Source organism: Amblyomma americanum, chromosome 10, assembly GCF_052857255.1.
Source record: "Amblyomma americanum isolate KBUSLIRL-KWMA chromosome 10, ASM5285725v1, whole genome shotgun sequence".
Taxonomy (NCBI): Eukaryota; Metazoa; Arthropoda; class Arachnida; order Ixodida; family Ixodidae; genus Amblyomma; species Amblyomma americanum.
The window spans coordinates 37,322,747-37,344,336 of NC_135506.1; the positions used below are offsets into that span (position 1 = coordinate 37,322,747).

Genomic DNA, 21,590 nt, shown 5'->3' on the forward strand with positions numbered 1-21,590 from the left:
CGAGATCATTTCCTCTCTGTATTCGCGCCATATTTTCGTCTCTTAATTAGGCTGTATTTTGCTTTTCTTAACTTGCCGCATGACGGCGCCACGTGTGCATCCGACTCCTGTTAAGTAAGACGTCCGTCTGCTCTTTCTGGTTAATCTTTTTGTTCGCCTGAAACTTGCCTCTCTTCCCGCTCTCTTTCTGGAAATGCTTCGCTAAACTGCTTTCTTTTGTTACCGCTACAGCTGCTCCACGCATGTAAAACTCAAACGCAAACCTCTGCTTCCGGAGAGTTAACACACTCCTCTGCACCTTCTCTGGTGCTGAAGTTGGCTCTTCCCAGCTACAATGCAGCAGTGCGCGAAGCCCGCTTTACAGACAATTCTTGGTGAATAGCTTTCCTTTTCTTCTTTTTTTTTCAGTGCTATTCTCAACAAGTAGCGTGCCTCCTCCCCTGTGTTATTTTTGTCGATGATTTTTTCCGTCACGAGTGCATTGTTTTGTTTCATATTGGACGATTAAAATGTGATTAGCTGGTCTTCTCTTGCTGCGAATCATGTGAACTTGTGCAGTTGGAATTATGTCGAAGCTGATCTCTTCACTTCACCAAATCGGACAATGTCCTCCCCCTGAGCTTCTTTTTGAAAGAAGACTGACCGAAACAGAACTGCCATTTCGCGCCAGTTTAATTCAGCACAACTTTAACTGGATAGCATGCGACAGCGAAACGCAAATTTAAGTTGGCTCCTTCTAACTACAGAAGAACGGTGGGCAAAGTCCGCTTTTATAGAAAACTCTGGGTGAGTAATAACTTACTGCTCGAGTTCAGCTACAGCGAAACAGATCGCTATCTCGTTATTTTGACTCAGTGCCTCGAAATCTACGCTGCCGCGTACATGCCCGTCGCATTCCTAGTGAACCTATTGTGCGTCCAGAACTTCCCACAGGCGGCGCTGCTCCCAAACGCAGCGGCGTTATTGGCAGGAGAGCGGCCCCGCGGTCCCCGACTGCTTCCCTCGAGTGCCGCACGGTGGCGGTGCAGTCCTACGCCCATGCACTGGCACACGCTGCGGGGCAGTGGAGAGGGCCGACTCCCTCTCTTTTCTCCATCCTCCCGCTTCCTCCACGGACGCTGCACTCAGCCGCAGTATCCGATAACCTCCGAGGAGAAAGCGCAGTGCTGACAGACCGCTCTCCTTTCGCTCTGGATGCCACGCGAACGACGTGCTCCGCAGCCGTCAGCTGAAAAGTGAGGTGCCGCCTCTGTTTCTGCGGGTAACACACTTGGCGGGTTGCGGCTTTCTACGAGCCGCTGCTGTAACGCGCGTTCCTAAAACGAAGCTTTATAGTCTCGACCGTAACGCTGTTGCAACAGGGAGCCTGGAATAATAGTGCTGTGGTCGGTAGCAACGTCTGAAAGGCGACGAAAGATCTTGGTGTTAGCCTTGCGGCTGTGTTTTGCCGACCATTTACTGTACGCTGTGACGTCCTGTACCGACGCTCAAAGGAGGATCCTCTGGTAGTGCTTTGAGAAAAACGGTAAGACGCCCTTTTCTTTAATATATACTCAATAAACGCGTTGGTGAAGAAAATAAGCAGATGAGCTTTTATCTGGACTGATTCCTGTTAAGTATTTTGATGCATTCGTAAACGGTTGTTTAAACGTCACGGGTTGACCTGCTGTTTATCTCATTGTCTTGAATGTGATATCTGTGTAAGCAATGCGTGTACTTTTCGTGATCACTGATTTCCTTTCTTCTATAATAAATCTCTAGGAAAAAACTGCTTATGTAATCTTTGCGCCTGAAAGTATGATGAGCAAGCCGCAGTGTTTAGTAGTGAAATACCGCTTTTAAAATGTTATTCGGGAAGTGAAAGAAAGAGATTTGATTTATAATATCGATGAAAACGAGAAGGGTTTTTGAGGTTCTGAGTTTTAGCAATTACAGACATTGTATTTTAAGAAAAAACTTAGTTTGCACTGTAACTAGAAAATGTTATAGTCATCATTCATTTAAAACTGCAGTTGGATTACATTTTGAGGCTTTAGGCCGCTCCTTATAAAGTACCCAGAATTCTATTTTATAGCAATCTACTTTCTATATGCCTTTGTACATGGGCGGATAAAAAAAATGACATAAAACTCCGAGTGATAAAATTCTTCTCTAACGCCCCTTACTAATGAGCAGAATGTTCTAAAGCAATAAACGATTTTGGTGCGCTCAAAGGCCAAAGCCTATGTAACCGGAAAAAGCAGTACAGGTGAATATATAATTTTTTATGATCCGAAAAACAAAAACAATATGAGAATAACTAACTCTTTGTTGAAAAGGATTGGAAACTTTACCTTACAGGTTGAAACATTCCCATGCCGAATTATTTTCGTGTTCAAACGCTGAGTGTATGCTGCCGTGTTTGTTTTAAGAACACATCTGTGTGATTAACTTTTTAAGGCTTTTGACAGAATTACTGTCAAGCATAAAAAACGAAACTACCGACAAGTTCTCGTGAAGTGGTGAGCTTTCTCCGAAAATACTGAAGCGGCTTGCGAAAGTTTCCTAATGACGCCACCGGCTACTCTTGTGCGTGGAAAAGTTCTTGACAACAGCGGTTGGGAAACTAGATAGCATTGCATGCATAAAAAGATCACTTCATTGCGAAAGGGCTGAGAAATAGAAATCGGGCGCTGAGCTGTCATATCATAAATTGAAGAAATACTACTAACCAAATCGTACTGTGGAAAAGAGCTGGGTGATTTAAGGTACCGTGCACTTAAGATTCATTGCTCGGAACCCCATCTAACCGGTTATCTCGCCGGAAAGAAAGAAAAAAAGCATTCCGTCGTCTGAGATAAAGCCAGCTCGCTCCACACTCAAGTGGTTGAATTTTAGCATTCAATCATGAACTTAACAAGCTTTTTTTAATTTCTGTTAGCCTCTTGTGACTATAGAACATTAAAAAGAAGGCCAGCAAACGAATGCATTGTGCTCATTACGATAACTTCCTTTTGTAGCTGGCCTTATAGCAAAATTTATATTTTTGCGCAAGAACATGACTGCACTGAATAAAGAAAGGAAAAAAATTCTTTCGGCAGCGCTATTAGACGCATCCAACTCTGACACCCCTTTGGAATTCTCTGGATTGTTAATACAGGCCTGAACTCAGGACGTCAATGACACAGCAAAAATACCCTTGCTTTCTTTACACTGCCATGTGTGCCCTGCATACTAAGAATCAAACCGTACTCTAAGTTTTGAAACGTTGTTACTGATATCTCTCTTGTCAGTTGCACCCTTCCTTATCACACAACACCTTTTTAATAGACACTACCTCCTAGGAAACACATCCAAAAATAGGGCTAAGTCGGGCTGGGTCGGATCATGTTGAACAAAACGACGAAACAGTGCTGACAAAGGAGACGAGAAAAAAGAAGAGATAGACACCAACGCTAAATTGCAGCCATATCTTGAGAAGATGTGTCCGTCACGTGACAGTAGTCAGAAGGTTGACACATACAAGAGATGAGCGAAGGCAAAAGGTGGAAAGGAAAGTGCTCGATCTACAAGCACCCCTTGTGTCTGTCTCCTCTTTTCTGTCGTACCGTTTGTCAGCGCCATTTTGTCGTTTCTTTCTCCTAGGAAACTTAAGTAGCTTTCTCTCAGCTTTAGGAAAACTGGCCGTCTATTCCACGTGAATGAAGCGGCACCAGTGTGTATTGGCCGGTACCATGGCCTTCGGACTGAGTGACTTGCGGAAACATTTCTATATTAGCCCACAAGGTAGTTTAGCCTCTGGAGGAGGGTGCTACCAAAGAAGCGTGTTTTCTGTTCCATATGCTTCTACAGACGTACTATCGGGAACAAAAGTAAGTGGCACCCCACCAAATTCACAAACCTGTAACGCGATGCATCCGCCATTCACCTGACAATACAGCCATTTTTTAGGGAATGGCGCACTGCGTCAGTCTCGACACCAGGAGTCCATCGTCGTCAGGGGGCGCCAGCATGCTGTACGGCATTACGGCAGTGTTCGGTTGAAAAGTAAACATTTCGACAGATTTTCCTGTCTGGTTGGGCTTGAAGACTTATAATAAAGTGCTCATCTCCAACCAAAAACATTAATTTTATCCCAACGGTTCCGAGCCGACTCGGCTCCTTCATCAGGGGTGACTGAGGGCATTAGCTAGCGTCTTTAAGTATGGAGGGAAGGAAGGGGTCAACGGAATCAAAGATGGGATGCGAAAGGCGTGGGGGAAGGAAAGGAAGGGGGGTAAGGCTGTGATTCACGTTGTCGCACTGTGGGCGACAACGTACAGAAAGGTATATGCCTGCCCCCAGTACCTACCCAGGGACTTCGCTCTTCAACTAAACGAAAAAAAGTCGCAATCGACAGCCTCCCCACAGTGCGACAACGTGACTCACAGCCTTAACCCCTCACCCCCCCCCCTCTCCTCCCCGTACGCCACGCCTTTCGCATAACAGCTTCCGTTCCTTTGACCCGCTACTCTCCTCCATACCTAAAGACGTTAGCTACTGGACTCAGTCACCCCTGCTGAAGGAGCCGACTTGGCTTCGAAACGTTGGGTTAAAATAGTTTTTGGTTGCAGATGTGCAGTTTATAATAAGGTATTATTCGGAACATGGCTGGGAGAGGAGTTCAGTTAGTTTTTCCTTTATAAATAGTGCATGTGAGACCTGGTGCCTTAAAATTACGGGAGCGTTTAATTATCTTTCTGCGATGACAGTGTGTTAACATCAGGTCTTCTCTTTGTTTGAAGAGATAAGATAACCGGCCTAGCGAATCAGTCGGCGCAAGCTGATTGGCATTGCCGGTCTGGCCCTCCACCTTTCACAGCAATCACCCGACGAGTTGATTCCGTGCCAATCACCCTTCAGGTTGCTCTTTCCTCCCTCCCACTCCTATTCCTACTCCGACTACGGCAGCGCCACCCTCTGTTTTTGCCAAAGTAGAAAAGCAGAAAAGAAAAGTTTAAAAGTAGAAAAGAAACAAGTTTTGCCTCACCTGCGAGGTTTACTACCCAAGAAGACGGATGGATGGATGGAAGGTAGGAGCATCCCCTTTGAAACGGGGCAGTAGTTGTTGCCACTATGCTCAGTTTTTTTCCTTTATTTTTGTTTACTCTGCTGTAAGTTGTTAATACAATTGGCCATTTCCTTAAAAAAACGTCTTCCTACACTTTAAAACTAATGTCACCTCTCTTCTTTTGTACCACCAATCCTCCAATCGCTTTTTGCTAACTTCCACCGCAGATTAATTTACATGACTATTGTTATCTCTAAACCCTAAGGCCTCAGGAAGAGTGACTGTGCCTGCCTCCACATCAGGATGGATACCATCACATTTTAGTATGAGGTGTTCAATTGTTTCTACCTATTTACCACACACAGCACATGTGTCATCTTCGTTAAATTTCTTTCTGTAGCTGCGCGTTATAAGACACCCTGACCTAGCTTCAAAGAGGAGGGCACTGCCTCTTGAGTTATCATCTAATGTTTCCTTCCTGATCTGCGTTTTCAAGCATCGATATAGTTCTACACTATGCTCGCAGTCGTGCTAGACAGACACGACTGCGAGCGCCATCTACTGTACAGGTGGGGCTTGCTTTCCGCGTGATGTGCGCCATGTGGTCGAATTGGAACCTAAGTTCGCTGTCAGCGCTCTTGTTGTCGTTCTCTTCCGTTGTCCTTCTCTTAGGTGCGCTGTTTTTGGAATGAGTCTGGGCTCTTCCCGTGACTGGCACCATCCGTCTACTCCCTTAGTACTGCTAAAAGTAGAGAGGGGACAAATTTTCCTCTCTCCACTTTGGCAGGTGGCAGTTTCTTTAACGCGACAGCGTTAAAGGCCTTGTTGTCGAGAAAATCCTGCGTCGGCACTGTTTTCCAGAAATCACGGGCAAAGCTCTGTCAGGTGTTCCCCACAGAGCAACTTAGGAGGCAGGAGGGTCATATACGTCACATGACCTTGAGGTGCAATCACTACCTCCCACCGGATATTGAGCAAACTCTCCACTATGGCAGGTGGAAGTTAAATAAATGATTGGTAGATTGGGAAGAGCAACCGGGGGTGCTCAGGGTTCAACTCTGGAGGCACTTGACATTCCAGGCCAGTAGGGCATCGATTAACCGCCGTACCAGTGCTCCAAGAGGGGTATATAAGGACTCCTAAGGATCTATTAATGTAAAGTTGGGAATGACCTTCCGCACATATGGGAATTACCCTGATACGGTACCGCATCACGCCCCTAAGGGGGAGCTGAAATCGCCCCTCAAATTTTTTGCAGTCTTGTTTTGCTGGGTCATTGTTAGTCATCCTCAGTTTGGGTCCTTCTCGTGGCAACCATATTGCGGCTTTTCCCTACTCTTCCTTTACGTAGAGAGGGGATTTATCTCTCCACTTAGCCACCTGTTAACCATGGCAGGTCTAGTACACAACGATAAGCCGGACGTCATCGACCACTGCTTCATAGCGGGGCTTCTAATGTTTTGCCATTAATATCGTGCAGCTTTGAAAGCTATATGTGCATATTGAAGGTTTGTGTGGCCTGGATTGTATGTCTGAAGAGGCAAATAAAAATGACTGAGAAAGTTCTCATTAGTCATTTTACTTCAAGTGTGGCGTTCGTGCCAAACCTGTATTGGTTTCCGATGTAGGCGATGAACCCACATGAGACTATGGTAGTGAGTACACTTTCATCCTAAAAGTGATCGACTCCTTAGGAGATTCAGTTTAACACATCGAACAAACCTTACAAAAACACATTTTTAGAATGACGCAGTATCCACAGAAATGTCTACGCTGGTGTGGTGGAAAGCTCATTAGTTTTTTTTTATCAGAGATTCCAAATTTTAATGATATTTATTGGTGGTAGAACTTCTGAAGACGTATTAAGAAATGGTTGATGCAGACGGTTTTAGGATTCGCGCCCCCATTTGTTTCTAAGCTGTCAGAATTTATAACCAATACAAGATTAATTCTGCAGCAATTATAATTGAGTGTAAGAATATAAAAAATGGGGAAACATTTTGGACATGAGGCCACGCACAATCACACTGTTTTAAACCCTCTCACCATTTTTTAATACAGACAGGCTCGCGAATTTGTCTGCAAATATTTGAATTCTACGCAGCTCTGCATAAGTTTGTAGGGCACGCCGTTAAATACCAGCACTATTTGATAACTGCGTGTTCCTGTTAAATATTTTTTCTAAACCTGAATAAGGATTCAATAAGGATTCATCAATAAGGATTCAAACAAAAAACTTCAAGTGAATAACTCGTTGAAGGAGTTTCTTAATCGTGTCGTCTGCCTTCCGGAGCTGGCATTGACTCGTTTATTCGAGCTTGGTAATCAGACTCCTTACATGAAAGGCATCCACGTCCCTAAACATGCAGTAACAGAGCGTATGAATGAAAGCGCCCATCCTGAATCTCTCTGAGCACAAACAAACACCACAAGGAGCATCGGCGCAGCGTCAGAGCTTTGTATTTGGGGATACGAAAGCATAGCCGTCTCGCGTGTTTGCGCATCAGCACCACAATGCATTACGTTGCAGCAGAGGCCCAGAGTGCCCATTATTGATTAGATCAGATTTTCGTCGCGTGCTCATGCATTATTCTGCGTATAGTATGCCACAAGCATTCGGCACCCTTTACCGACATTATGTGGATTCTGCAGTGTGTGTACACTAACTCTGCTCCTTTCTACTCCCTCTCATGCCTAAGTATTTTCCTCTTTCCCTTTTCTCTCGCGCATAGTATCCAGAGGGAGATCGCTGAAGCTAACATGTTTGCCTTTTATTTTAATCTCTTTCTCTCTCAAATAACGTGTTCTGGCCAAGAGTTTGGCTACTAGCCTTATGTATCTATTTTCGCCAACTAACAGTAAGAATGTGGGCACAATGTCCTCCTGTAAGACGGCAAAAATACGTGCCGGAATAATTAATTGTACTTTGAGAATAGGCCCTAAGGAAAAATATCAAAACTTTGTGTACAATATTATGACCTAGCTTTCTTTGCAATCTATACCAACACAACGGATAGAACAAAATGTCAAACTTTACTGAAGTATGATGGAGCGCGGATCGGCATTGCTTTTGTATTTCAACGAAACGAACAATGACACCGCTGCATGGCATACCACTCTACTGTTAAAGGCGCCTCGCTGACAAAAAAAAAACCTTCATCCGGTGTAAGATATGCCGTTACTAAGCAATTGCTGCGCAATCATATGCAACAAACACGTTGCAAAAGTCATGTAAATGTGGGAAATGTTTTCAGTTTAACCTGATCAGGTTGAACTGAACCTGTGGAAGGACGAACATAGGGAGAAAGCAGAAGAAATTGGTTTAGTGTAACGTTGGCGGCGTGGCTTGATTGGAAACAGATCGTTACATCCTTTAGGATGTCGTAATCCTCAAGTCTAAGGAAATTTCACAATTTTTACTATCAAAGCAACAGATGTTCTTGCTTTGATTAACAGTTAACATAATTCTAGCTATGTAGCGCACCCACGTGAGTCCGGCCGCAAAAGCGCAACAGTTGTTTGAATTGTAAACTTTCTTCATTTTTTTTCAACTATTATGTGTAACCTAACCCTTAAGTCAATCTAATGTGTGTTCGTAACGTGAAAAATATATAAAACTGGTTTTGCCTGTTCTGTTAATATGCTTTGCCTTTTGCAAGCGCGGCGGTAGGCTTCTTCTGTTTTTAGTTCCTCAAGTTATTGAATCAAAAAGTGGAAACTCCATAATTGTCTCCAGCTTCTACGACATCGGCCTTTCTTGATTTAATACTATGAACCAACTAACAAACGTCATCATACCTACCAGCCAAGGTAAAGAAAAATTTCTCCTGATGCGGAGCTCGAACCTGGCACCACCGTTTCAACGGAGCAGTCACTGTGCAAACTGGGCTAACCAGGGCAGCAAGCTTACTGTAGGGCGAGAGCGAATTGATCAAAGAATTGACCGCTTCACCGGAGCAACTGCGCCGGTGAAGCGGTGGTCCCGGGTCCAAACCCTGAACCAGGGCAAAATCGTCTTTAACTACAAAGTTTCTGCGAAAACTGTATAGCTTTCTTTTGTAGCCGTATGGCTGCGCTTGGGTGGAGGCCATTGAGTAACTAGTCCATTATTCCAAGTCTACTCTGTGTTGGGGGATTCCCATAAACATTTTACAAAAAGTGATACAGTCGAGCCCCCTTATAACGGCCGCAGTTATAACGAATGCTCGCTTGAATAAACGAATGTGCTGCTACTATCGAAACATGTATTCGGGCAAATGCGTCTCAGATATAACGAACAGCTTTGATACACAACTCGGTTACAGCGAACTAGGAGGCGGAGTAGAATCGGCCCCGCACTTGTAAACCTTGGCTTCTTGGAGGAGCGCAGATCGAAGAGTGTCTCCTAGCCTCCATGTCACCCGCTCTCTCCTTCGTACCGAAATAATGCACCGACACAAAAATCCAGAAGCAGTAAAAATAAATCAGAGTTAATAAATAAGGCATGTGCAGAATGACGTCAAAGCCTTTTACCTGATGCGGCCGTGAAAAACGCATGCCTTGAAATACGGTGCGTAGCGCTGGTGCAATGCGCAGAAAAAACTTCGCTTATTTCTGTGCGCTAGCGTAAACGGCAGTGACTATTGGTCGCCGTTTGTCATTGGGAAGATTCGCTAGGCGCAGTGCTTTAGAAGCTACATGCACGAACAGCCTGAATGAAGCGCGAGTTTTTTTTTATTCGTCGAGTGTGCCACTAGGCATAAGTTTAGAGGGGGCATAAGCAAAACAGGCGACTTGGTCGCCGAGTGGCTTGTTGTGTTCGACCAAGAAGTGAAGAAAAATAAAACAGGAAGGTCTTTCTCTGGCTCTACAATACGGCGAAGAAACCCCTGCGGCTTTTCCCGACTGCTGTTACCGTGCTCTTCTTCCACCGAACACTTCAAGCAAGACCAGCTACTTGGCATGTGCATAATTCATGTTGCTCGCGGTGTCCTGCCGACGGCGCGTCACAAGCGCATACTGATAGTAGTTGGTGGACAGGGTGCCGTAAGTAGTAGTAGTAGTAATAATAATAATAATAATAATAATAATATTAATAATAATAATAATAATAATAATAATAATAATAATAATAATAATAATAATAATAATAATAATAATAATAATAATAATAATAATAATAATAATAATAATAATAATCAATCAATCAATCTTTATTTTTCGGTGCCCAGGAACAACCCGAAGGTCTTGGTGCTGGTACACCATTCACACGCACAAAATGTAAATTTATTTCACTACAAAGGAAGACACTCAGGGGAGGTAATGCAGCAGTCAAGGCGATAGAAAAAAAAAGACATATAAACTAGGCGTGACAGCAAGCATGAAGCAAAAAAGCGAAAACAAGAAAACAGCGAGAACAGCGGTAAATGAAAACAGCTAGAACAGGCAACAGACATATAAATAACTAATGAAACAATAAACAAAGAGAATGAACGACCGATAACAGCCAAGTACAGCATATAGCAAAATACAAACAAGAATAAAGCCAATACTAATATGAACGAATATGAAACCTCTGAAATACAAGCTAGAAATACAATCATACACAATAAGAAACGTAATTAGTGAACGCGTTACAGACAATCAGGCGTGAGTATACAGTATTAAAGAAATAATATTAATGAAAACAAGTACACGTGATGAACAATTAAGGAGAGAAAAAACAATATAATACCGGTGCAAACGCACAAGTGTAGTAAAGACAAAATGCATGAAAGGGGAAGTTATGTATGAGAAAAAGAGTGCTCAAAGTGGAACGTCACGGACATCCAATATAAAGGAAGGGAGAGAATTTTCGAATATATCTAGGTGAGGACAAAGATAATTAAACAACTTCTGCATTCTGTCCAGAGGGGAGAGGGAGTGCAGGAGCGCAGAAACTTGGAATGGTCTGAATTCCCTTACGCTCTTTCGCGGTACACGCAAAAGGATACGCGCTAGGAGCTGAGGGCATAGAATGTGACCATGAAGAAGTTTATACAAGAAAATTATATCTGCCCTCACGCGACGGCAGCTAAGAGAAGGAAGCTGCAGTGAGTTACTCCGTCTGTGACGAGAGCTGGAAGTTTTGCAAGAAAACCGATGTTGAAATATGCGTAAAAACTTTAGCTGAACTCTGTCGATTTTTTCACAGTTCGACTGGCAAGTGCCGTTCCAAACAACAGACGCATATTCCAAAAGCGGCAAGCATATGGAGAGGTAGAGCTTTAAGAAAGGAAGTGGGGATCGAAACTCTCTCGAAAGCCTGCAGATGAAGCCGAGTGTACGCATAGCCCGTAGAGCAATGCGTTTTGTATGAGAGGAGAAGCTGAGGCTACGGTCGAAAAGTACGCCGAGGTCATTAATTTCATCAACCCTGGGCAGCGGCCTACCATTCACAGAATAAGAGTAGAGAAGACTGTGCGTTTTACGCGTAAATGAAACAACCTTGGTTTTAGATGAATTGAGAGTGAGCCCATTCTTCAAGCACCAATCAGAGAAGGCGGATATGTCAGATTGCAATGACAAGCAATCGTGAAGAGTATGTATTGCCTTGAACATTTTTATATCGTCCGCATAAAGGAGAAATGAGGAGTTTTTGACCACGGAGGAAACGTCATTGATAAAAACAGAGAACAGAAGCGGGCCTAATACCGAGCCCTGAGGAACTCCGCTGGTTGGAGTGTAAACAAATGAGGTCTGTCCATTTACACTGACAAAGCAGGACCGATCAAGAAGATAGTTGCGTAGGAGGGCTACAATTGAAACGTCGATCTCAAACAGCAGAAGCTTTTGAAGAAGTAATGAGTGAGTAACAACGTCGAAAGCTTTGCTCAAATCACAGTACACAGCGTCTACCTGACTCCTCTGAAGGACTTCAGCTGATGTATACGTCATAAAAGTCACAAGGTTAGTTGTAGTAGAACGACCTTTTATGAAACCATGCTGATTATGAATGATTACATTTTTGAGGTGGAAGGAAAGTACTTTGTGCAAAGCTAATTCAAAAAGCTTAGAGGTTGCACAAAGAAGAGAAATGGGGCGGTAGTTCGAAACATCAGATTTGTTTCCTGATTTGAAGACAGGGAAAACACGTGCCGTTTTCCACACGCGGGGAAAGGCAGAATTTTTCAAACAGTTATTAAATATCGTGGTTAAAACAGGGACGAAGGTACTATTGAAGGCTTTTATTATGGCGGCTGGAATGCCATCAGGTCCAGGGGATAAAGATGGTTTCAAACACTTAAGACTCTCACTTACTAACTTCTCGTCGAGAAGAACGGAATTATGTGCGCCAGCTGGAAGGCACACGGAGTCGAAAAGTGGAGATTTGTACACGGAGGAAAAGTGTTGAGCAAAGCCGTCAGCGACATTCCGAATTTCATTCCCATGAGAGTCAACTAAGTGAATATGACTATCAGATTTATTCGAACGCTTGCGAACGTATCGCCAGAATTCAGTAGGACGATTAGAGGCACTATTCTCTAAATAATCAAGATAGGACTCATGATCCCGCTTGTACAGGCGTTTGCAAAGGGAACGCAAGCGGCGAAATTCATCTGCCCATGTATCCAGCCCAGGGCGTTTCGCTTTATGGTGGGCCCGCTCCTTAAGTTTCAGCGCTGTTCTAAGTTCCTTGGAAAACCAGACCGGAAACTTGCTGCGAGTAGGAGTGTGCATAGGTATGTACTGGCGCATACCATTGAGAACTATTTCAGTGAAGCGACTGACTTGTTCGTCAACATCGCTGATTTCGCTTAAAACAGACCAGTCGACAGAAGAGAAGAAACCGAAGAGACCAACATAGTCGCCAAGTGCGTAAGCGAAACGGGGGGAATTCCCCGCACGATTTGAATTAGCAGAAGGTGGGACAGAAACCGAAGCCGTTATTAGAATTGGAGGATGAAATTTGTCACAGCGAGTAAGTGAGATGTCAGATGACGAGACTCGAACATTTTCAAAATTAGATAAACAAATGTCAAGAACATTACCACAACAGTTTTCAATTAAATTGTGTTGCTGCAAGGTGTTAAAAGCTATGAAATCTAAAAGCCGGTTGCACTTACTAACTACATAATGATTGTTGTGTGAATATGTAAAGGTATTCCAGTCAATACCTGGAGTATTAAAATCCCCTAAAATGAGCAGTTTGTGCTTGCTATGAGAAGTGATAACATATTCAATAGAATGTAGTACATCATCGTAGGCAGGAGGAGGCAGATTAGGGGAAATATAGAAAGCTGCCAATAAGAGTTTTTGATGTCGAGTTAAAGTGAGCTCTAACCAGACAGATTCTTCGATGGTTTCCAGGTCGGAACGCCGAACGCACTGCACGGAACTGTCAATAGCAATGAGCACTCCCCCTCCCTTTTGTTTAGAAGCTGATTCAGGGCGGTCACTTCGAAAAACAGAATAGTTATTAGGAAAGAAGTCACCTGAGTTAACTTCGCTAGACAGCCAGGTCTCAGTAATTACAACAGCCGAGTAACAAGAGGCTAATGCATTAGAAAAAAATACAGGTCCCTTAGTCCGAAGACCTCGGGCATTTTGATAATATATATCCAAGTTAGGGTTGACTGCGATCAACCGTCAGCTCGGAAGGATGCAACATACCATCCAGGAGCTTTCCACGAAAAGCCTTGAAGATGCAGCCCGTAGGCCACATCGAAGGGTCAACAAGCTGATCGTAAAATTCCGCGCTGACTGTGAGGTGGAAGGACGAGTAGGAGTCATATTTCGTTTTCAACTGCCGGCAGGTTAGGGGGGTGACGTTCACGCACTTCAGATGGTTCGTCAGATCAGCCGACGTTGTCTCAGGGCACAGCTTGGAGACGAAAATAGCCTTCGGGCGCTTCTGAGGTCTGGCGACGTTCAGACTGGATGAGCTCGACGAGCCAGTGATGGCTGGGCTTCGGTGCTTCTTCTGCACCTCAGGCGAATTAACAACAAGTGGGGGGACAGATACAGATGTCGGGCAGGTGGCCAAATCAACAGGTGCCATCCCACAGTGAAGGGCAGCAGAGTAGCTCTTGGATGGCTGGCACATACGGGAAGGACTGCTCGCGGACAGGGGCTCGACGAAAGGCGGATCACGCTGCGATGAAGCAGGGCGCCTCGCAAGCTCCTCGCGTAAGCTGCGAACATCAGCCCGCAGAGAGGCAACGACCTCAGCCTGGAGAGCGAGCGCCCGCGAGTTGTCACCACGAAGGCGCTCATTCTTCTCCCGCAGCTGGGCGATCTCGTCGCTCAGAAACGAGATTCCTTCGAGTGCGTCGAGGAGGAGAGCCCGAAGGGAGGCAAGCGCACCGTCAGGTTCGCCCGTCGGGGAGGAAGCGAGGGAACCGGTCGGGTCGGTCGGGTGATGGGGCTGGTGGGCCGTGGAAGAAAGGAATGCAGCCGCTGACTCGCCACCGTCGCTAGGCTTAGCACCGCCGCAAGACGACAAACACAGATTGCACATGAATGGTCGCGAGCCGGACTTCAAAAGCTGCAGCTCGTCGTCACTCCAAGTGACACACTTCGCGTGTACACGTTTGTTGCAGTCGGCACAACGAAAAAATATTATTATTATTATTATTATTAGTAGTAGTAGTAGTAGTAATAATAATAGTAGTAGCAGTAGTAGCAGTAGTAGTAGTAGTAGTAGTAGTAGTAGTAGTAGTAGTAGTAGTAGTAGGAGCAGTAGCAGTAGTAGTAGTAGTAGAAGTAGTGGCTTATTTAAAAATAATAATAAAAGGAAGGAACAAATTTTTGCTACCCGCGGCATCTGGCATCGCTACGGGAAGGACCTGAACTGGAGCAGTGGAAATAAAGGGGCAGCATTCACACTGAAGAACTGCAATGAAAGAAGTGAAAGGAAAGGCAGAAAAGATAGGTGAGAGAAGGGTACTATATGCAGGTAGTCTATTTACACTATAAGATGTGTACAGGCGGCACGCGTGTGATGTGTGCCATCACGTTTCATTTCTAATTCCTCTGCGCGCCGGCCTGGAGTGATAAGGTCACCTGGATGGAACAGACTGCTTTCGTAAGGCAGAGTTTAGGGACCCAGGAGCTATTGAGGACGTACGCTGTTGAAAACCACGCGAACAAAAGTTTCTCTATTATCAACAGCTAAAACCACCCCAGCTATGCAGCACCAAAACCTGAGTCCCACTATAAAGAACAAATGTGTTTCTATAGGTGTCATTTGCTCAAGTAATGAGTGTAACGAACCCTTCAGTAGATTTAACATGTGTTCGTAGGGTGAAAAAGATAAAAAAATGTTGCTTCGCGTTTTCTTCCAATATTCTTGGGTTTTTCAGAGCGCACTGGCTGGCTTCGTTTTTTTTTACCATGTCATTCAAGCGAAAAGTAATATTTTCGTAATGGTCTTTCGATTTCGTACTGGTATATACCTCCCTAATAGATCTGCACAATTGAAATTGGCCTTTTCGAAACGCCATTTTCGCTTTTGCACTGGAAGAGGTGAATAGCTTTTGGGAAAAAAATACTACATTTGTCCACAAGGCCTGCATTCGGTATTAACCTGTATTACTTGCTATGTACCGCTCCAAAGCCTCGTCACTGTATGTACCCAGGCTTTTACAGTATTTTGCACGAATTCACGATTATGTTCGGTTAAGCTAAGCAAAAGGTTTGCTCCAATTGAGATAACTGCTGAGAGGTGGCCAACAAGAAATTGCCGTTCGCTTTTTTGCCATTGAAGAACTGCGATATTCGGCGCTTTAATTCAGAGGATGCTATCATATTTTGTAGCTTTCTATTGTAGCAATATGCCAAGAAGAACAAGCAAAACAAAAGAACTATGCATGTTTTAAGAGGATAACTCTTTCTGTGGAAAACAAATTTTCAAGTATCTCCTTGGCTTCAAAATCCCACTACTGAAACGCTCTCCGCTCAAGGTTTTGAACGCGATTTAGACGGGCATGGTCGGCTGCCTTTTATACGAGCACACCAAAAAGTAGCAGCCAAGCAGTCACACACCGCTCCAGCTCCTGTATCGATGTATTGCGGCTGCTTTGTCCAGCTCCTGTGCCACTTTCACATCCGTCACCGTTAACATATCGTAGCGTGTCCTTTCTAACTTTCAGTTTTATTACGTTTTCAATACACTAGGCAGCCTGGTGTTGCCTACCTTTAAGAACACTATTCCTTCGATCGAGCGACTTTACTAAACAGGACGTCAGATACAATAAAAGAACTCATGACAGGATGATTGCCAGGTTTTCTGTCGGAAGCGAGAATATCGGGTATTTTGACGCTTACTATAACAAGCAAGGGTGCTGCGCTGTCGCATGTGGCGACACACTTCGATCTTACAAGTTTAGCGCACAAAGGTAATAAACTGCCACCGCTGCAGTCCGCAAAACAGAACTAAAGTGATGCCTTCTTTCAGACGTGTTTTTTTTTTCAACCGGTGGATCGATAACGTGCCAAGCAGAAAATATGGGCTGCTGTCTTGCGAAAGAACTACCAATGTGGGCCAACTGGGTGAAGAATACGGCAGATATTGCTGTCAGCAGAGCCTTTGTTCTCTTGTCGGGTGTTAGTGCTGACAAAATGAAAAGAGTCTGCTTGGAGCACAGCAATTTGAAGCAAGCATTTTGGATGCAATTTCCTTGTCTGTTAAAATATCGCCATGCTGTGGACATTGACTTTTTAGACTGGATGCTGTTTATTCGTGACGAACGTCAGGACCTGTGACTGGCGGCGAGCATCAACACAGTCCAACGCAGGCATATATAAGGCATGAAAATAAATTATTGAATACAACAGAAAGCACAGGTCAGCTTTGATTTAATGTAAGCCAGAGTTTTGTCAGTGCAGCATGTTACTGTACTCTCAGATACGCTCACCTCTGTCGCTGGCTTACTGCTGTTGCAGGAAGCATGGTTATGTCTGGATACCTTGGTGGAATCAGCCTCTCTGTTTATCACTCTACCAGGTTGCAAAGCTGACCCAATTTTTACTCAATTTTAACACGATCTTCAAGCATCAGGCGCGCGATTCGGAGACAGTGGGTTCTATTCCCGCCGGTTGCAAATGGTTGTTTTTTCTTCTGTATTTGTGATTAGTTATCTTTAAGCGATAAGATATTCATCAATGGTTTCTATTGATTGGCACCACAAATTGAGAAACTAAATGGGTCCCCTGTGCTTGTCGGTGTCCGTGTCTGTTGGTTTCTCTGATATATACATATATATAATATGAAGAAAAAGACAATCTAAATATCATTTCAAAACGAATTTTTCCGTCTAGATTTCTTATCCTACCCTTTAACGCGGTGGATTTTAAAGCACGATAGGACGATGAGAAATGTAACCCATATATATATATATATATATATATATATATATATATATATATATATATATATATATATATATATATATATATATATATATATATATATATATATATATATATATATATATATATACATATATACGTCTGTATTTCTTAGTCTCTATATATATATATATATATATATATATATATATATATATATATATATATATATATATATATATATATATAGAGAGAGAGAGAGAGAGAGAGAGAGAGAGAGACTATGAAATATAGACGTAAAAGTTTTGAATTGATCAGTGCCTTTGCGAGTCCTTCTTTTAATAGATGATAATCTCTTACGGAGTTACTGTTACAAGGCTAGCTGCGCTCTAGCAGTTCAGAGTTTCCCCGTCCAGTTTTGTTGAACCTATTTACGCAACTTGTAACCCAGCACATTAGTTCAGCCCACATGAGAGCGAAGTTGTCATAAAGCGTCCACAGCTCCGCTTACAATTATTCGCTAACGGCAGGGAACGTCACTAATTGTTATGCGAGGTAGTGATGCGTCGTTTCATTCAGATTCTTCCTGCCTTGTGCCTCATACAGCGTAACTATACTAACGTTTTGTCGCATCAAAGGCGCTTTTATGGCTCAATATCTGCATTTCTTTTCTGAATGCACTGAAAAACTACTTATACAGAACGTTTTTACGTTTTAATTAAAGAACTTTTCCCGTGAAACTAGCGAATGCGCAAGGAAAAATGTGACCAAACTGAGAAGTGAACCAGTGACTTCTTTTTAGGGAACAGAAATGCGAGGCAGCCTGGATGTAATCTTTAACCATGCCTTCCTGTTAATGGTGATGCTGAAAGGGAAGCATGTTTTCTTGCAGAAAGCATTGCATAAAGTGGCAGGCAATCTGTGAATTTCTCGGAAACATCTGTGCCAAAGAATTCACTTTGTAATACTCCACCTTTTGTCTTCCTATTGCTCTCGTCCTTGTGAACACCTTGCAGCGTATCCTATCACTTTCCGTTTTTATAAAGAGCGTTAACACTAACTCATCACGTTTCTCGATTTCTTTGCGTCTGCTACCACCTCCCATCGACGTGAAATTTTCCAAGTCCGACGAATTCAAAATGGCGGCCCCCATATTAAATTGATATAGCAGCCCAATTGGTGATTGATTGGTGACGTCAATAGTAATCAAACTGGTGAGTGATTGGTCACAACACTGGTATATCCAATGGGCGGATGATTGTTGACGTCACCAATGAATCTAATATATCGGCCAATAATGGTAGTTATTTGATGATGCCAACAATTATTCCAAGATTGCGGTCTATGTAGGCCGCCACGTAACTATGAAGTCATAGTGCAAGTACACTAAACCGCTAACGCTCGTTATTTCAACGTCTTCGAGACGGTGGCGGCATTTTGTTTTTCTACTTGAATGCACCGGTTGGGCGGGAATAACTTCCTTCGAGCAAAGTAAGGGTTCGATCGATTTCGTCTATTATAGAGGGTGTCAAAGAAAATAAAAGTGAGATGGCTGGACGCTTCTTAGTTTATCCACCGGAAGCGAGAATATGGAGAATTTTGATGCTTACTAACACAAGCAATGGTTCTGCGCTGTGGCACTGGCGACAGATATCGATCTAACAAGTTGAGCGCACAAGACAAAGAAACTGTCACCTCTGCAGTCTGTAAAAGAAAACGAAAGTGGCGCCTTCTTTCCGACGCGTCTCTTTTCTTTGTGTGGATCGAATATTCGCGGATGAGAAAATATGAGACTCTGGCTTGCGAAATATCCGAGCTGCTGGGCCATCTCAGTGAAGGACACAGCAGTTGCTCCTATAAGCAGAGTGTTGGTGAGAAGCCTTTGTTCTCATGTGAGCTGTTAGAAGAGAGACAGTGGAAAGACTTTGTTCGGAGCACAACTTTCTCGCACAAAGAATCTAGGGGCGTTTTCTTTGTCCCTTGAAATGTCAGCGCAAACTTGACATGAGCGCTTTGTCCTGGAAGCCATTTTTCGATGAAGACGTCTAGACCGATGTCTGGCGGCGAGCATAACGATAGTGGAAAACGGACAAATATCAATTAAAGAAAATCACTTTGTAGATACGATACGAATGACTAGTCACCTTGTTCTTTGTGGCGCCCACTAGTCTATGCTTAGACACGCCCATTTTTGTTTCAGGCCTAGTATGGGTTTTAAGTGGAAGTGTAATATGAGCATGCAGTGGAGGATTTAAATTTACTACTTATAACACTACCAGCTTGTAAAGCACTACCAAATTTTATGAATTTAATGCCTTAAGGCACAGGAACCGCATTTGTGCGCGTGACTTTAACGCTCTCTAGTTTTTTTTTTAGGATTTGGGATGCACACTAGTGTGGACGTTATAAAATTTGACGGCATCAGCAAAGTAATGCATAGGAATACTTAAAGTCAGGAATGCGAAATTAACGCCGTAAATTGTTTTATCAGTGGTCATGCTAGTGGTTTGCGTAAGCACTGTTGTGCCTGCAGCGAGTGTGTCGTTTTGTGTACATGTTTTCTAAGCGTGAATGCTTTAAATGGCCAAAAATTCTGTTCGGTTATTACGTTACAGCTTCGAATGGCGCAAATCTATAAAAGAAGCAGAATGACGATTTCGAAAGCAGTTGTGGCTCAGGATGTGGAGATACATGGACCTCGTAGAACTTTTATTTAGTACTACAGCGGGTTAGTATTTTTACTCTGCATTGTAGGTATTATCCTAACCAACCGCTGAACATTTAAAAAATTTGCCGCTTTGTATATTATCACTTGGTGAAGGAGATCAAAGAAAGACTGTAAAAAGAGCAAAAATGTGCTTCCTTTCTGGACAGTGAGGCAAATCTGTGAAATGTTTAGGGGCCGTGTCATTTTGGTTGTGTGAAAGAGCCAGCTCTTGTCGGCCAGAAGACACGGCGATATGCAACAGTGCGGAACTGTTGACAGCGTTGATTTTTGTTTTGCGCGATGCGACGCAGCTACTTCAAAGAATGTTGGAAACGATATTTTATATATTTATTGAAAATTAGACGAATCAAAATAATATGCTGTATTAAAAGAGTTGAATGAAGTTGCTATTTCGACTACATTTTTCCTCACAGAAGGGAAACAATTCGAGGAAAAAAAGCGAAGCGACACCCTGCCTGTAGTATTTCCTGTTACCAGAACAACGCTGTAACAGATCAGCCCATTCCTTAACACTGCTATTCTCCTGGGTCTTTTGCAATACCCCTGTCGCCTTATAGCGATTTATGGATGCGATCTTGCGCTGCTTAAAACTGGACTGTTGTACGTGCGGTCTTGATGATATGTTGCCACTTTTGAAGAGACCTTTGATGAGCATATTGAACGCTCAGCTGTTGTATCGGAGTGTTTGCATCCCCATTGTTTAGTCCTCATTTCGGAGAACTGGCGGCTTTGCGGGCATCAAGCATTGGTGCTCGTACATGTCGTGGACGAACACGGCCTGAGGTTTGATCCCTGCCAAAGTGCTGCTGTTGAGTCATTTAAACCATTACAGTGCGTCAAAGAGCTGCACAGCTTCCTGAGGCTATGTTTCTTTTTACGCCGTTTTTACACCGCTTCGCTGATGTTGCTGACCCATATACGTGCCTTCTACAGAAAACCGCCCCTTTCTACTGAAACCCTTAGTGCGGTGCCTCGTTTCGTGCGTTGAAGTTTCTCTTTTTATTTTATTTATTTATTTATGAATGCTTTGAACCCTCATTTGAGGGCCATTAGAGGGAGAAAAAAATGAAAAAAAGAAGAATGGATATATACACAAAATTGAACAAGCCTCTTCGAGCATTCAAGAGAGCATAAAAACGCAACACAATTCACACCACGGTACAGCCACCTGCCATAAAAAATAAATATTGGAAAGCCAGTTACGCGCACATCTACAGAAATCCCATGCCCAGAAAGAGTCACCAAGTGCATTCAAGAATTCCGCTATACGTACTGACTCAGCAACATGAGTTGGCAGTTTATTCCAGAGCTCAATAGCATCCGGAGAGAATGAGCAGCTAAAGACGTTAGCTCGGGTCAAGCATATGGCCGAATCGCTTCGCGATGATTAAGGCGGGAGCTCAATCTACCTGGAGGCTGCTGATATCTTTCCTTGTTAATGTTAGTTTCACCGCAGTTGATTTTGTACAGTTTTTTTAATCTTTGCTTTTTGCGTCTTCTTTCTAATGTATCTAGACTGTATGA

The 21,590-nt window shown here is 43.4% G+C and overlaps 1 protein-coding gene across 1 annotated transcript in view; it reads left to right on the plus strand.

Moving 5' to 3' along the window:
- Positions 1 to 1,132: 1,132 nt before the first annotated feature.
- The window catches only part of LOC144106701 (glycine receptor subunit alpha-2-like), a 77,272-nt gene continuing 56,814 nt past the window's right edge, over positions 1,133 to 21,590 (plus strand). The window contains exon 1 of the mRNA XM_077639542.1: positions 1,133 to 1,525. The gene's annotated coding sequence lies outside the window, so the exon portion shown is untranslated. The remainder of the gene's footprint in view (positions 1,526 to 21,590) is intronic.